This window comes from Agelaius phoeniceus, chromosome 4, assembly GCF_051311805.1.
Source record: "Agelaius phoeniceus isolate bAgePho1 chromosome 4, bAgePho1.hap1, whole genome shotgun sequence".
NCBI classification, from domain to species: Eukaryota; Metazoa; Chordata; class Aves; order Passeriformes; family Icteridae; genus Agelaius; species Agelaius phoeniceus.
In genome coordinates this window covers 10,515,374-10,533,050 of record NC_135268.1, presented here as the reverse complement: position 1 = coordinate 10,533,050, position 17,677 = coordinate 10,515,374, and the positions used below count along the sequence as shown (strand labels likewise).

The 17,677-nt window shown below is 45.3% G+C and overlaps 1 protein-coding gene across 1 annotated transcript in view; it reads left to right on the top strand.

The window, feature by feature from the left end:
• The window catches only part of LOC143693918 (uncharacterized), a 72,444-nt gene that overhangs the window by 36,960 nt on the left and 17,807 nt on the right, over positions 1 to 17,677 (top strand). The window contains exon 8 of the mRNA XM_077176783.1: positions 15,700 to 15,844. The gene's annotated coding sequence lies outside the window, so the exon portion shown is untranslated. The remainder of the gene's footprint in view (positions 1 to 15,699; positions 15,845 to 17,677) is intronic.

Sequence of the window (17,677 nt, the reverse complement as noted above, 5' to 3'; positions counted from 1 at the left end):
GAAATATTTTAGTGCAGTGATTAGCACAGCTTTGTTCCAGAGGGTTTTCCTGCACAGGATATGATGTATGACCTCAAGTAAAGAAGAAAAAAGAATATAATTACATTATTTTTAAGGAGGGAAAACACACATGGGAAGCAGAGTAACAGTTCCGATCAATAGTGGAGAGAGAAAATGTGGGACAAGAGAATTCAGTAGAAAGTTTTGGCAAGTGAGAGAGGCAGAGACACCTGAGCAAAGGCCTTACAGACACTGACATGTGGGTATTGCAAACTGAACCAGTGAAGAAATAAACCAGGGTAGGTGTAAATATGCAGGGTTTGGATGTGGAGCAGTCAGAGTTTTGAGTTAAAGCTCAATATCACCCTGCAAGCTGGGCAGGAATTGGTGTGCATATGAGTTCAGCCTTCCATGGACAGAAACAGCGGGAATAAAGAGGACTCTGTCTCTTCAAAGCATCTGGGATGCACCTTGTAGTGCTGGAGAATAAAAATAAGGAATTTCCAAGTATCATTATGATTAAATGAATGGAAGTAGTATGGTAGGGTTTTAGTTTGCAGCTTAATTTTAAAAATGAAACAACAAATACAAAACTGCAGAGGTGGGGGAGGTTGTTTGTTGGGGTTTTGTTTGCTTTAGGAAGGATATTTTCTTTCCCCCAGTTTGGGCTACAGATGGGTCTCATGGGATTTGCCTTCTGGCATATGGGAGATATTCAGGCTTTCAGCTTTCATTACCTCTTTGTTCATTATTGTGCCTTGAGGAGCTATAAATAACACATGGCTAATTTGTGAATATGGCACATTCCAGGGGATGTGTGTATTTTAACCAGGGCACCTTCTGACATTTGGTAATTGGTTTGCAGATCTGTTACATAATTTCATGAGCATTAAGTTGCTAAGAGGAAAAAATCTAAATTTATGTGATCCAAAATCTGCCCTCATTGCACCCCTACAGCAGCTGTGCTTCTTCCAGGTCTGAGGACAGATTTTAAGTCAACAGGCACATCAACTGATACCTATTTTTTCATTTCTTGCCGTTTTAGTAAAGCAGTAGTTACATTCCTCACAGCATCTTTCTTTCAATTAAAGTTTTTCTCTGTGTGTGTATATTACTGAGCAGCTCCTAAGATGCAGACAGATTTTGTCTGGTGAGAAATGAGGTTTTGTTAGAAAGTGCCTGTTTGATATTGGGTGTGTTTTGGATGTTAGAGCACGTCACGTGGCTCTGGCATTTCTGCAGCTGGGCACTGAGAACATCTGCAGGCAGATGCTCACGTGCTCCCTCCCATTAGCTCTCACTCCAAATTAGCTTTATTTCCAAATCCAGTTGGCTCTCAGGCTGTCTGGTAATCCTGCTGTCCTGGAGCCTGGGCATCAGGCCTTGGAAATGGGCTGCGGACTGATTTGAGGCTTTGTGTGGGAAGAACCTGTCTGAAATAATGGCATAGGACATGGATTAATAGGGAACATTATCGTCCATTTTTTGTATTACTGGAATCAAAAGTACAGAGCAACTGAACATTTCCCTGATTTCCAAGCTGAGTTCTCAGTGTTTGTTGTCTCCCTTGCACAAGAGAAGACACCTCTGTGTGCATTCCCACAGTGCCCTGGCTTCCCTGGCTGTGCCATTCCCAGCCAAGGAACGCTGCAGCCGCAGCTGGGGCTGCCATTGCTGTCCCTGCTCCCGGGACAAAGGCACCATGGGGCAGGAGCGGCTGCCAGGGAGCAGCCAGGGCACGAGAGCAGCTCCTGGCACAGTCCCTGCCTTTGTTTCCCAGTGCCAGAAACGGGCCCTGCTTCAGAGCGGCCATGGCTCTCTGCCCTACTCTGAGTCAGGCCTGGGTAATGCTGCCATTTTGTGTCAGGCTGTGGGGCACTCCACCATTTTATGTTGATCTGTGGGGCACTTCACCATTTTGTGTTGGGCTGTGGGGCACTCCGCCATTTTGTGTCAGGCTGTGGGGCACTCCACCATTTTATGTTGGTCTGTGGGGCACTCTGCCATTTTGTGTCAGGCTGTGGGGCACTCCACCATTTTGTGTCAGGCTGTGGGACATTCTGCCATTTTGTGTCAGGGCATGGGTTACTCTGCCATTTTGTCCAGCCATGGGATTAGTTTACCATTTTGTGTCAGGCTGTGAGTTACTCTGTCATTTCTTGTGTGGACAGAGGCTGGATAAGGCTCAAGGGCTGAGGTGTCTCATAAGAGTTAGAACATCCTAGAGCTGCTTCTCTGGCTTCCTTTGGCCCTCCATGTCTTTGCTTCCCAAGTGGTAATGTTATTTACAAGTGTATTGTTCTACGGTTCCTGTAACTTTTGGACTTGAATCCTGGCCTGTGAACAGGGAGTAACATGGCCTAGAAACTGAAGTGAGGTCCATAACCTGGGAGCCTGCACAGGGATGTGTGGGCACTGGGGACTTGTACCCTCCACGTTATGAGCTGTGGATAATGGATAAAATCAGACAACTGAGGGGACTGGGGGGGGGGGGGGAGGAAAAAAGATCAGCCTGGATCTGGAATTCTGAGGACTTCTATGTTTCTGTTACATTTTTCAAGTTCTTCTACTTTAGCAGTACAGTATTAGTGTATGTAGAACTGATGCTTTGTAAAACAGAAATATGGCAAAAGTTCACTGAAACCTCACAATTTCCTCTTCCTGATCTGAGTCTGGTTTTGTTGCAGCACGGATCCCATCATCCCAAGGTGCTGCACTGAGTGCAAAGGTGAGATTTGCCTGCCTGGTCAAATGTCCCCCCTGCGTGGCTCTGGCTGCCCTGTATGCTGAAGAGCAGAGGCACCTGTGGCTGTTTTGACATTGGAAATGCCAAGCTCCTGCCATGGATGTTGCCATCTGTTACTGCAGCAGGGATTTGAGGCAGCTTGGGCCGTAGGAGGCTGGCTCAGACCAGGCAAGGCACCAACATTTTGCCTTTCCTTTCCAGAGCTTCACCTCTGCTGGCACGTTGGAAACCCTCACAGGCTCCAGCTGGTATCTGCCTTGTGCAGAATGCTGCTGGAGCTGCAGGACATTTTACATCAGTGCATCAGAGCCAGGAGGAGGGAGGGGGTGCCTGGAACACTCGTGTGCTATGGGGCAGGGACACAGGAGGGGGTCTCTCATTCCCTCGGGGAAGGTGAGTGACTGCAGTGCTGTGCAGTATTGCCCAGGAGAAGTCACAGTTACTTCCCTGTTGCTAGGTGGAGATCCTTGAACGTGTCTGGAGCCTGTGGCTTGGGAACAAATGGTGTTTTGCAGGCTCTCCTGCTGAGTCAAGCTCCTGGCCTCTCCTGTTGAATTCTGGAGCCAGGCCCTGCTCCCTTGGGCTGAAGTGTGCTGCAGCCTTGCCAGCAGTGTGTGAGGCCATCAGCTCTCCCAGATCCTGGTCCATGAGGGCATGTGGGTCTCTTCCCAGAGGCTGTTTGTGCCAGGCAGGCAGGCAGGGGTTCCCTCAGGCTCCTGTGATGTGATTCTTGCCTCAGGAGGACATCTCCTGCAGAAGGGGCTGCACTGCAGTGCAGAAGAGCCTTGTTTGGGCACCTTGGTGTTGTTACAGGGGCTCTTGGCTCCTGCTCACAGTGCTGGGGTTGGCCTTTTACTGAGTCCAGAGAAATGCCAGTAAAAAAATCAGTCCGGGTTTTTTCTTGAGGAAAAGGCAGTGTTGATAACAATGCTTTGCAAGCGGTTTTTGTCAGTTTTTGTCATCTTTGAACATGTCCAAGCAGTCACTGAGGGGTTATACTGGGCTGGCTTCAGCTGTGCAATGCTGGAACTTGAAATACTCTGGGGTTTGGTACTTTTTACTGCATATGGCCATAAAATAGAGACTTTCCCATAAAGCAGATTAGGGAGGATCTTTGATCCTTCCATTCAAAGAACAGCTCTTCCAGAGGGTGAGCATTAACAAGATGGTAGCGTCACATTTTTCTGACAGGGTTCTTCCTGAGCAGATCATTAGGGGAAAGGATCAAAGGCACTTCCTCCTGTTACATTTCAGGTGGACAGGAGTGTGGCACTGGCAAACAAGCTCAAGTAGCAAACTCCACAGGAGGGGAAGCTCACTCCTCCCACCCATCTATCCTTTATATTTCCTTTCAGTGAGTCACAAACTTGTGGAGTTTCAAAGGAGTTATGTTTTAATCCAGCTGCAAGGGCTGATATAGCTCTGATGAGAGACTTGGACATCAGAAGAGATGCTGGCTCTCCTTCATTGCTAGGGAGCAAGACCCAAATACCATGTTAAACAATTAAGTGTTTAATTCTGACTGGCTTTCCAGTAATCTCCTTGGTCTGTAATTGCTTTTGTTTTTTCATAAAGGTTACTTATCTAAAAAAAAAAAGAATAAATTGCCTATACATTTTAGCCAGTGCAGTAAACCAGGAAATTTTACTTTGTAAATTTGAGTAAAGTAGATTGGTAATTTATTTACTTCTAATTTATTCACGTAATTAAAAATTCTAAATGTTACCAAATTAGAAGGCTGATTTAACATGTAAACCTCCTCTGCTCTGTGTCTGCTGGTAGGACACTCTGAGCTTTCTTCCCTGGATACAGAATATATAGTCTAGAGCCCAAGGGCACAGGGAGCTCTTAGATCCTGGTCTCAGGGTGCTCTGCAGGCAGGAAAGGCCCTTCCACTGCTGGATGAAATCTGCTGAACCTGTTGGATTGCCATCACTCACACTGATCTCAGAGTGGGAGCATCTCCTTGTGCAGCTCAGAGACAGCAAGAGCTGCACCCAAGTTAAATGGTGTTACACAATAGGATGGTAAGGCATGTATCCACAGTGCTTCTCAAACTTTTTACAGATCCTCCAGCACATCTGAAGCGTTTGACAGAAAAGACTAGGCAAGGGCAACAATGATTGATCCATGTTTTTAAGAAAAAAATTGAAGCCATATTTCCACCAGGGCTTCAGACAGACATTGATGTATTTATGGAGAAAGAGCCTGCGAGCACCAGCCTTGGCATCCCTAAAAATGTATCTGCTGCAGGAATTTACAGCTGGGATGGAAGATTCATAGCTGCTCTCTTTATTTATTGGAAACAGCTCTTGCAGCTGAGTAAAGGCATAAATATGAAATTAAATCACAAAAAACTACTTTGAAGTAGTGCTAAGGGTGCTTTCTAAACCTGCGGGGCCAGGACAACTTAAAACTGATGTTGAAACACAATTGAGATAAAGAGCATTTACTGATCCATTATTCCATCCCTTTACAGCTAACATGTGAAATCACAGATTATTGGGGGTTGTGTGCTGTGTTCTTATAGGAAATGCTTACCAGGAGGGCTCAGGGGCAGCAGGTTAGATAGAGGTGCATCCATGAATTTCTGTCTTTGTGATTTATGGCTTTCATGTCACTGTAAAGTTATTTTTATTGTTTGTTTTACCAGTGCAGGGTGTGAGAGAACTTTATATGCTCTTGAAAAATAGCTTCATAAACAGCAATAGGCTGTGATGGGGTTCTCTGAGGCACAGACAGGGGTGTGAATGGCAGTGTTAGGTTAAGGTTCTTTGTCCTTTTAGGTCACTGCAGGTATTTGAAGTGGCTGCAGCTCTATGGGCCAGGGACCACAGGAGAGCAGAGCAGGCAGGAGAAAGGGGCCAAACACAGCCCATCCCCAGGAGCAACTGGTGTTCATGTGTTAGTTTGGGTAATGATGATCCTTAGTTTCTACACAGCACATTTTCATCTCCACATCTTGTAGCTCCTTATCTCAATTCTGCAGGTCACAAAACTGATTAATTACACTAGCAGCAGTAGTATAATTAGTGCTGATTATTCTCTGAGCTTTTTCTTCTTTAATCATCTGTTTAATTGGAACTAAATCCCTGTTTATCAAATAGCGTAGGTTTTAGCATCTGAAGGCAGTGGATTTTGTTTAAGTCTTTCCACCTTGAACTCAGGCATTGTTATAAAAGCTTTGGGAATATTTCTGTGGGATTATACTGATTATAACTTGATCAGGGCTTGGCAATTTTTAGTATCTGCTCACTTGTGAACTGTTTTCATGTTATAGTGAGCGCTTTCTTTAAAAGTCTAGGAGAAAGAGATGAAGAATAAACAGGCTGGACACCCTTATAAATGAGGTGCCATATTTACACTGTTACTCCACAGCAGAACCCATGTGAGATGATGAGGGAGAATATCCTGAGGAGCAACCTGGAGAAGTTTGAATTGTCTTTAATCAGGAGCTGTCAGAATAAAAGCAAATACATGGAAGCAATGTGTGACTGTTTCTCAAAACATGTGAAGAAATAAGGACTGTACCATACTTGTGCATGAGGTGCTCTTTGTGTTATCACAGTGTGGTTATGGACAGGACAGAAGAGAAGACAAGGAACACCTGGAGCAGTGGTGGAATGGCCCAAGAAAGGGAAGCCAGTCCTTCATCTCAAATCTCTCAGTAGGTCAGGAGCTGATAGTTCTTACCCTTCATTCAGCTTCTGCTGGGGCCTTCTGCTTCCTTCCCTTTCCCTGACCCCCACACTCTGCTGTGAAAATAGTTAATAATGATGATAAGCAGGGTTTTTTTTTCTAGTTTAAACTCCCTCAGTATGAAGATCTTTCTCCTTCTGTCATTCTCTAACTACTTCAAAAGCCAATGTAATTCTTGTCATTCACGAGCTCTGGGCATTTTGCCCACTGGGATCTTTTTTCTTTCCCCATTTTGGTAGCTGCAGCACATCTTGTCTAAGTGAAAGGAGCACAGGGGAGAAAAGTCCCCTCTTGATCCCACCCCAGCCCAGTGCTTAGGAAAGGGACCTGCTGCAGATCCTCACTGATTGTTTGTCCCACAGATTGGAACAGGAAGGGTTTGGGCTGTGCCAGGAACATTTCTGTGGCTGTAACCCCAGTGTCCCCACAAGCTGCTGCAGCCAGTGAAGCTGTGCAGCCCTCACACTCTGACCTGTGTGCAGGGGTACCCCAGGCCCTCTGCAGGCACTGCTGTACCCCCTGGCCTTGGCCTGCCCAGCTGTGCATCTCCAGTGGATTTGGGCTGCATTTAACCTGGGTGCTCAAGGTGTTCTCATGATTCTACAGCTAAAGATGTGCTTAATCTTTCCTCTGTGTGGAAAAAAAATCCTCTTTTTTATGGTGACTCATCTTGATTTAACATTACCATATGCTGTTGATTGCTTGTTTAAGTTGCATTAATGTAAAATGTTGTAGTTTGGTTTCAGTGACATTATGGAGTAGGGGTGGTGCATGATTTGTAATAGATGATGTGTAACTGCACTCCCTGCAGATTTAGCATGAATTAATTTTTACGAGAGGAGAAATACTTGCCTGATGAACAAGTTTCTAGAGAGAAAGAAGTGCTCATTGTCTAGTCATGATCTTGTGCTCCTTTCCTTCTTATTTTCCATGACTGTGAAGCTCCATTCTTGGGTATAATGCAAACTGAAATCCCAAGCTGTGATTCTGTCCCAGTGCAATTTTGACTCTGAAGCTGGAGTTCATATTTCAGGCTGATGTCTCTCACCAGGTCACTGCAGAGAAAACAGGGAGCAGTGAGATGGGAAACAAGCAGGAGATGGTTCACAGGTGGCCTTTTTTCTTCCTCCTGACCTTCCAAATCCATGATGCTGCTGAGTTTTAAAGGACAAGCTGTGAGAGGCACCTAAAGTGACATCATTAGATTCTATTAGCCTTTTAGATAATTTTTATAATATTTCTAACCTTTCCAATTGCAGTAAATTTACCTGGGCTTTGTTGTGCTTTGAGGTTTTTTATTAGGTTTCACATAAAACCATGTTAACTTCTTTGGTTCTGTTTGTCCCTGCTGCAAACAGCATTTCATGGTCACCTGTTGTGCTCCTTCCCACAGCTGGCAGCCTGTGAAACACAGCCAGTACCCCAAAACACCTCCATCCCTATCAGTGCCTAAAATGCTGGAGGAAATGGGTATCAGTTGTAGCAGAGTCCTTTGGTTTTTCCACAGTTGCTGCCACTTTGTGATTTAGGTTTGGAAAGGCCTTTTGGCTGTGGCAGTGAGCAATGCTGGCAGGATGTGGGTTATGGATGACTGGGCAGGGGTTTGTTCCTGTCAGTGTGAAATGAGACCCAGCACAGAGCAGATGCCAAGGGGAGAGCCCTGAGCTGTCTCCATGGCTCTGGGTGGGCACTGAACTCAGACTGGGGGCACAGATGGGGGAGGCTGGGTTATCCCTGCATCCATCACCTGCCTGCTGCCACCAAAGTGGGAGCCACTTGCAAGGGAAACAGGGAAACTCCCTCAGCATCAGCTGGCGACTGGAGGCACAGGTGGGAGAAAAAAGTGTTACCGATCTGTCAGCCTAGGAAAGGCAAAAATAAGAGAACTATTGATTTTTTAGCATCATTGGAATCAGTAATGGATCACTTCCTTGTGAGAAATGAGCTGTCCTGGTCCTTTCCAATCCTGTTACTTTTGTAATGAATTTTTATTAGGTAACCTATTTTCTGTAAATTATAGCCCAGATTTCTCAACAGATAGCAAACCATCTTCTCAGTAAGAATACCCATTTAATTTCTTATTTCCACTTGGAAAAAATACACTTTGCAGTAAAGTAAGAGTTGTAAGAGAAGTGATATTTAAATCAGAATTATGGATAGAAAAATGTTCTTTGCAAACCTTGGTTAGGTTTTCTTCCTTGTGGTACAAATTGTTCAACTTGAACCTATTCTCAAATCTTCCCTATTTAGGACTTGATGGCAAAGTCCACTGGTGAGGTGGTGAAGACACATTACTGGGTTTGATTCTGTCTCTGAGGCTGATGGGTTTTAGCTGCCTGTGATTGTCTCTGCATTCCTTTGTGTCTTCCTATGATTTTACAGTTTAGGTCACTGGATTTCTCATTGGGGGTGGAGGTGTTACATTGAATACTTTTGGCTATTTTTGTTCTGCCTGGTCAAATACTTCACTAAACCTCTGTTTTCTGGTCCTTTCTGGGTAGCCATCAGAGCACTGTGAACTATTCTGCTCAAAATTCCAGCATTTAACCACACCTGCCAGAAGGACAACTTCTAAAAGAGTGACATCAGAGGGATTTGTTCTCAGCCTCTCTCTACCCTAAAAAAAATCTTTTTACTGTTCTCCAAATAATTCTGGCATTACACACAAAAGTGGTCACATAAAAAGCACGTTGTGTTTTACCAAAGGTGCAGCATCTTTTTATGATATTAATGTGCAGTTTAATGAGAGAGCCCTGCAATAGGATCAGCCCCATTAATTTGTAGAGCTGTGTTCTGTACATTGTCAGCTCTGGCAGAGAAGTAGAACAGGTTTAGAGCTGATCTTTCACCGGCACACCAGATCCCTTAGGCTTAGTTCTGGTATGAATAACAAAAGGTTTGGTTATGAAAAACAAAAGGTTTTAGCTGTTGCCTTCAATCAATTATTTACTATATCCTGATTACCAGGAATATTTGGAATTATACAGAAACCTTCATTCACCACCTTCTCTCAATGCCTCAGAGGTTGGTATTTCATTCTTTCAATTGTTCTTATTGTATGTGTAAGGGGAATCATGCAAATGGTGAGTTCAGCTTTGATCCATATTGGCTGTGGCATCAACATCTCCTTCCCTCAGTTGCCTGTTTCAGCTCATACAACTGAAAATGTTTATTCCTCAGCAGAGCAGAGTAACCAAAGCCCTCTGAGTCTCTGCAGGCACAGCTGGCTTTGTACCTCTGCCCTGGGCTCAGATATTTTGGGCTGTGTTAATGTTTTATGGTGTTAAAACAATTTCTTTATCTGATGGGATTCCTGTAGGATATCCTGCAGGATAATAATTAGGCTGGGTACTTCCATCCAATCACTGCAGGGCTAAAGAAGAAAAAAAGAGGATGCAGTTACTGAGCAAGGCTCCATCCTGGGCAGTGCTTGTGGATGGCTCCAGGAGCATGGCAGGATTCAAGGGCCCAGGGTAGCAAAAAGTGAAGCATGCCACTGAAATCTTATTCCAGGTTTCTGTAGGGTTTTAGCACAGCTTTAGTGTTTTTATTGAAAGGAGACCCTAAGTGTGACACAGGGAATTGCTGCTGCTGAATTTTCATGTTATGCAGAGGGTGCCAACAAGGGATATGGAACAGATGCAGTGTTCTCAGAGTAGATGAACCAAGAGAGTAAAACTTTATTAAATGAAAGACCTAAAATATGTTGTATAACAAAGGTAGTTTTGTGCAGTTAGGAAGTCCCAGCCTCTAATCCCCACTACTGAGAGGCTGAGGAAGAATTACCAGGTGAACAGCAAATTCTCAGTATGAGAGAATTCTGGGGTTTGTGTATTTGCACCCCACTCCTGTGACCTCTCTGATCAGATGCAGAAATTCCCATGCACCGAAGGGGTTTGGTCCTGCTCTGTCCTCCCCTGCCCTTTCCTCTCCCCTGTCCTGTCCTGCCCTCCTTCCACTTAAACACTGCCCAGGGGGATTTGATCCTAAGGATCCTTCAGGCTTAAGAGCAGGGAGAGGAGAGTTCCAGCCTTGAATGAAGTCATGGGTGAACAACTGTGCAAGGGGGACTCTATCATGGTTTTAGAAGAGAACAGATTGTTGAATGTGACCTTTACAAAATGGACACTGGGGATCAAATTAAGGGGGAGCTGCCAAGGGCAGTGCAGCTCAAAGGGTGACCCTGGCCCATGGCTGAGGGAGGGAGGGTCAGGCAAGAGCTTCCTGGGCAAGTGAAGAGGGAGATGTGATGTCAGAGGATGAGAAAGGTCAGAATAATGCATAACTTGAGTTCATGGCTGCCTGTGCTGAAAGAACAATGCTTGGTCCCATGCCCATGGATATTCAGAGCATGGATTTGGTGCAGCTCCTGGGAGAAGCTGGCACTGCCCTGGGATTGCTCTGCCTCACTGCAGGAATGGTCCTCACACAGCCTCCCAGGCTGGCTCCAAGCTGAGCATTGTCCCCTGCAGCCTAAGAGGTGAGGAACAGCAAACAGTCCCCTCTTGTACCTCCCTGTGGGCAGTAGCACTGATCCTCAGCACAGGAGGACAGGCTCTGCTGCCAGCTCTGCCACTGGGAATTTTCCTGAAAGGCTGCAGCTACCTCAGAATTGCTCACTGGAAAGTGACTGCACATGCAGCAGCTCTGCTGCTCTGTAGTTTTGGTTAGCACCACGTGGTTTTATATCCCATCCTAACTAGATAAAAGAGGTTATGGATGAGCAAAGAGAACAACATAGAGGGTTTTATGTAGCAGTTGTTAAAATTAGTGCTCCTACTTCACAGAAATTTGTAACAACCATTTTCTGTGTGTTCCACGTTACGCTTCTTTTTTCCCCTCTCCTTTGTACACCACAAAGCAACAAACGCTCCTCTCCCTCTCGCCATTTATCTTTTCCTTCCTTTTTCTTAAGGGAGAGAAGAGAAAATGCAAAAAAGATTTATGAAAAGCAGAACATCCTTTGAACATTGTGCATTCCATTAAACCCAGCAGAACCAGGGAAAAATCCAAAATACTGTCAGTTCTGAGGTATCACCCCATCTTCCTTTTTGAATCAAAAGACATATCCAGATCTACTATCTCTCCTTTTAGCAGAGCTGAAACTTTGGAGAAAATGTTTGGAACCACCAAGTCTCAGGGAAATCTACAGATTTCAAAGCCCTCATCTCTCAGGAGTTTGTGCCTGAACCCATAACAAAATTTGGTCTTCGTTTGGTTTTTGCCAAAGGACTTCAGAAATTTTAGATTACAAGCCTGATTATTTATATCCTGATATTTTTTTTCTCCAACAGTATCAATTGCTTCAAGTTTCCGAACCTGACAGAGCAACTGAGTCATTTACTTTTAAACATAAATAGGGAGAAGCTGTTTTTTAGCATTTCTGTTTTCTTCTCCAAAAGGCATGTAACATCAGCACATCTGGACAAATGCAAATCATTTCCATGTGAGCACAAGCTGAAATCTGGCATTCTCAGGCAGATGACATTTATCCATCAGCATTCACATACTGCTTTATCAACACATGTAGGCACTTCTGGTTTGGAAAAGCTTCATTTATCACTTGTTGAATGCTTGAAGCTGAACTGCTCTTGCTGAATAAATTGTTTATTGGATTCATGGATTCTGACAGTAACTTAAAAGAAAGTGATCAAAAACCCCTGACCCACCTGTGTGTGCCTGCTGTGCCACACAGACCCTGGAAGTGGCCTAGAACCAGCAGGGTGGTGCATTTCAAGTATTCATCACATACTGAGGTTGCATATGAAGCACATTAGAAATTAATACTGAAAGTTTCCTGTTTAGCAAAAATTGTAGTTGCTCAACAGACACATTTTGTTTCCTGTTTGTTTTGCAATTAGCTGGTTTGTTTCTGAGAAGAATTTCCTCTTCTTTATTTGCAGAAGTCTGTATATCTTTTTTAATCAGCCAACACACGTATTTGTCTTACAGACAAATGCATTATGTGCTACATATTTCATCACTGAGTGGCTGCCAGAGATGCATTTCCATATCTACTCCTCATGAATCAGCAGAACACCTCTATAAATCTTCACTCCCTGTAAAACTTTTTTAATAGAGGCGTATCCTCATTCTGATGTTCTGTAATCAGCTTTGTCAGAGACACTGTGGGCCCTCTTTCCTTAAAATATTGGCTTACTAAAGATTTCAAACACTATTTATAAGCGAGAGAGGGAATCCACATCTTCTATCTAAACTCATTAAAGGATGGACAGACGTTCATAGCTGGGAAATTCTGGCAGAAGAATGACTCCTTTGCAGCAGCCCATGTAATTAAAGAGAGGATGAACATTGGTAAAAACATCATATCCTTCCTCTCCTCTCCCACTCAGTGCAGGAGAGTGAGGAGTGATCACAGCTGGCAAAGCTGTATTCCCTGGCTGGGCTGGCACAGCCAGCTGGGTCAGCTACAAGGAACCAGAACCAGGGGCTCAAACAGCCACAGCAGGACCTGGGACACAGAGCCTGGGAGAGGCACAGTCAGCCCAGGAATGGTTGCTGGGACACAGAGCCTAGGAGAGGCACAATCAGCCCAGGAATGGATGCTGGCATGGAGTAATCCCAGCACTGCAATCCAGTGTGGGACAGCAGGAGGGAGGTGGGCAGGGTGGGAAAGGCAGCACCCAGAGCTCTGTGGTGGCAGGAATGCCATGGATTTTCTGTGGGTGTTAATGTGTCTGTAACTCACCGGGTCAGGCACACGAAGAGCGTTGGTGTGGGCACTGCTCCCTCCAGCAGAGAGCTAAACTAGTCTGAGAGTCACTGCTAAAACAAGTCTGGTTGTGGTTTTCAGCAAGAGGCTGTGCTGCCTGCTTCAAAGGAGACAAAGGAGCCTTCAGGTTCCTGCTTGAAGTTATTCCACTTACTGGCATATGGAATAATAAAAGAAACACTCAATGGCTTAAGGCAAGAGCAGCATCCCAAATAGACTTTAATTGACAAACAAATTGGAGCAGACACTTGTATCCACATGAGCCTAATGGTACTTACCTCTGACAGTAAATGCAAGGAATTGCATCTGGCTGAGAAAGTCCCTGGGGGCTGGAAGTAACTGGGAGGTGGAACAGGACTCAAAGGAGCAGCACTGCTCTGTCCCACTTGGCTTTGGATGTCTGCTTGTGCCCACAGCAGGAGGAAATGCTGGGGTCTCAGAGCAGCTGCTGGCAGGTGTGGGGTTTTAGGTTATTTTCAAGGCACGATATCATCTGTTTCCTTCTGCCATTCTTCTCCTTGAGCCACTTCAGTGGCCATTCTGAAAGAACTGCAATGCCAGTTCTGGGTTAAATCCAGTAGAAGTGCTTTAAGTGTCCGCATTTGCCGTGCTCATTTCACCTCAACCTTCTATGGCTCTTTTCCAAGCATGTCCCACACTTCCCTAGCTCTGTTTAGTCTGGGAAAGGTGTAAGAAAATTAGCTGGAGGTCATATGGCTGCTATCCATGCATAACTAATTCTTTAGGGGAACAGATGTGAGTTGCAAAGAAAGTGAATGTCTGACTTTCCAAAAGGTTTGATGGAAATCTGTCTGGGAACAGCCAGAGCTGAGTACAGACCTACAGTGAATCTTTGCTTACTTCACTGAGGACTGGTAGAAGTGCCATGTGCCAATAACATTATTCAAACCAACGTGGATTTAAAATCAGATGTCTGGGTGTGATCTGTCCTTTTGTCTGGAACCTAAGGAGGTGAATGCAAGTTTCCTTTGTCTAAAGCTGGCACAGCCCAGAACAGCTGTACTGGGATTATATTTCTGTGTCACAGAAACATAATTTCCATAGGCGTGATGAACAGTGCTGACAATGTGCTTTAGTAAGCCTGAGGAGTTTGAAGCATGTAACTGATCCAAATGGTTGGATTTCTCTGGTGTACACTAAATACAGATGTCAGGTTTGGTGGTGTCTGGGTGCTGTGGTGATGGGTCCTTCAGAAGTGCTGAGAGGTTGACAAAGTTGGGCTGAGCTGATGCGTTTTGTGTTATGAGCAGCTGGATGAGCCCTGAGCACCGCAGCCAAGTGATTCATTTCTGAATGGTGCTGAAAAGAGAGGGGGGTGCTTGAATAAATCAGTGGTGATCTTAATAAACTGGGAGCTTCTGGGTACTAAATCTGTCTGCATCTGATCTGAATTGCAATTACCTGTCAAAAATTCATCCATCATTGCAAGTTCCAGACAAACTTTCTGGCAGCAGATGTTTCAGGGAAGCTGTTTGATGTGGGAAGTTCATTGTTTGGTGTGCAGCATGCCCAGGAACAAAAGCCAAAGCAGAAAACATTTCCCAGGTAACAGCAATAACTTCTGTGCCACACCGAAGCTGAGTTTATTGGTGAATGTAATTTGTAAATGTGGATTTCCAGCATAAATCAGTCAGTGAAGCACTACTCATAATTCAGCCCATCTCAAAGAGATGCAGTAATTCAGTATTTGTGTCCTTGTGACAGTAATGCTGTTTCTAATCACTTTAAATTCAGCATTATTGAACCCCCTCTCTGGGGCTACAGCACCAACTGAGGCACAGTTTGGTGCCTGCCAAACAAGCGTGGTGTGTTCCAGCAGCCAGGCTGTGGGGAGAGCTCCAAGAGATTTGGAGCCCAAAGGAATGTGTCACACTCCCTCAGGGCTGTGGGCAGCAGCTCTGGGGCCACCTGTGCAATCCACATCTCTCACACCAAAACCCAAAAGAAACTGGGTGGGGGGGAATATTTGCCTGCCCCTTGATATGGGTTCATTGACTTGCTGTCATAAGAGAAAGGGCTGGGTGTGGGCTTTGTGAAGGATTTCAGTTCAGACTACCCAGACTCCAGTGTTTCACTGACACCCTCCCCACCATCTGACACGTGGCTGTCCCTTCTGTGGCAGGAAGGCAGCACAATGAACATTTCTCTGCAGCCATCAGAGATTGTCCCACACCACTGCTATTTCTCATCTCAGCATGCACCTTGAAAATGACCTCTGGGGACAGGCTGGACACATGATGAGAAGATTGCTGTCCCAGCCAAATAATACCCCAAAAGCTGTTCCACTGTCACCTCTATCAAACCCTCCCTTCTCTTTGCAATTATAACAGCAGAATCCAGTGCTCTTTTCAATTTCCATTATATCAGGAATTTCCTTGGCACATTTTCCTCCTCTCTGTGGTACTTTAGATCCGTGTTTCATTAAAAGCTGTTCCTAGCATAACTGGGAGCAGTTCACTTGTGAAGTAACTGCTGACAGATGGATCCATTTATCTCTTAGGCATGATGTGCTGGGCTCCTTACCTCGTCACCTGTGCCTGCTGTTTGAGGATCCATCTTCTGTGTGGGTGGCTCAGAGAGCCCCAGCCTCAGGAGCTGCACCAAGGGTGTCATTCCCAGCTCTGGACAATGGATGGCTGCCAAAGGTTTGGAAAAATCCTCCTGCTTTGCCCTACTCCTCTCATCCATCAGTGCCCAGTGGCACTGGGGTAACATTTTCTGCAGAAATCAGGGGATATTTGCTTATTGCTTGTCCTCTCTTCTCCTTCATTTCCCAGTTCTTTATTTCCTTCTGTTATTTAGCTCAGAAGGGCCGTGGGTACTTTGTGCACATCACTTCTCAGGCCTGGGACAGGAGATTGTGTCCCCTCCAAGGGGTTTAGTGCCTCAGCCCTGGCTCCAGGGCCATCTGTGCATGCCCCTGTGCCAAAGGCATGGAGGAGAGCCCAAGCACAGGGGATAAATGGCTGGCTGCTGTCCCAGGGTGCTGCAGGGGTGCCCAGGTCCTTCCCTGGATCCCATGTGAGAGGTAATGAATGGGGAGTGAAGGACAGAGAACCTTTAAAGTGAGGATGAATGAATTTTACCTAATGCAGTAGAGAAGCTGGAGTTGGCAAAGGGAAAGGAGAAGAAGTGAATGGCATGGAAAATGGTGCTGGCAGGATACTGCACCATGAGCAGAGGGAAAGATCATTGATATCAAGGCCTGGGTGCAGCAGGCACTGCAAGTGGAGGGTGTGAACCTAAGCCCGACCCTTGCCTCTCTTTACCTCTGGGAAAAGGCTGCATTTTAGGACCATGAAAAGGAGAATTCACGTTTAGCCTCAGAAGCAGCTGCAGGAGCAGGTGCCTGGGGCTGAAGGTGCTGTGGGCTGCGGGTGTCCCTGCGCTCCCAGGGTCAGCTGCCATCCCAGGGCCCCGTTTGCCTGGGACCAGCCCCGTGTCTCTCTGGGATGTGGATAGAGCCCTGGCAGAGGCCGGGGGACTCGTGCCTTTGGAGGCTGCTCGCCCTGGGCAGCACAAGGTGCCAGCACCAGTCACACACTGTCAAACTTCGTGATCAGAAGCAAATTGATTGGAGCTGGAATTGTTCCCACTGGGTGTTTTTAATTCCGTTTTCTTGTGGAAAGGTTATTGAGAAAGCTGTTCCAGGTACTCGGATCATGCATTCCAACAAGTTTAAAATTTAAACTTGTTCTAAGGGAGGATCACATGTGTTTCAGGCCTGCATGCATCACATATTTTAATATTGCTAAGGCAGCTGTGACCTCAGCACAGAAATGCCGTGGGATGGAATGGCAGAAGCCAGACAGAAGAAGGACAGGGAGTAAAGCTTAAAGCAGCCTCATTAAAATGTATTCTTCTCAGTTTGAAAAAATAATGAGAACCAGCCCTTGATCCATTTTCCTGGAAGCAGTGATGAAATGCTTTAGAGGCCAGTTTCATTCTTATTAATAGTTTTTTCATTAAGAAGGATGAAAACTATCTAATGTGATAACTATGAAGGAATGCAGAGTCATTTTCATTATGACCATGAACATTTGTTTGTGGCATAAAATCACCCTTAGGTAGGAAAGCCCTCTACTCTTGCACACATACACTTGGTTCTTTCAGCTGTTGCTTCACACCCTGCTTTGAAGAAATGCCTCCTTTAGGTGCCTCACTAAACAAGTCCAAATGCCACAGACCCAACACGATGGGATCGTATTTCTGTCATTGTCCATTGTAAACTCCTTTCACTGGAGACAGCAAATGTGCACTTGAGTCATTCCAAGGAATCCCAGCCCCTCCACCTCCTTAAACTCCATATTGATATCTGCAGAAAGCAATTTAATCCATCTTTCCTTCCCACCCCACACAATGAAAAGACAAAAATCCCAGTTAGAATTGCATTAGCCTTCAGGTTTTCCTGAAGATAAATAATGTTGCCTGCAGGTTTACATTAGGGATTAAGTGTCTGCACTCTGAATAACTCTGGC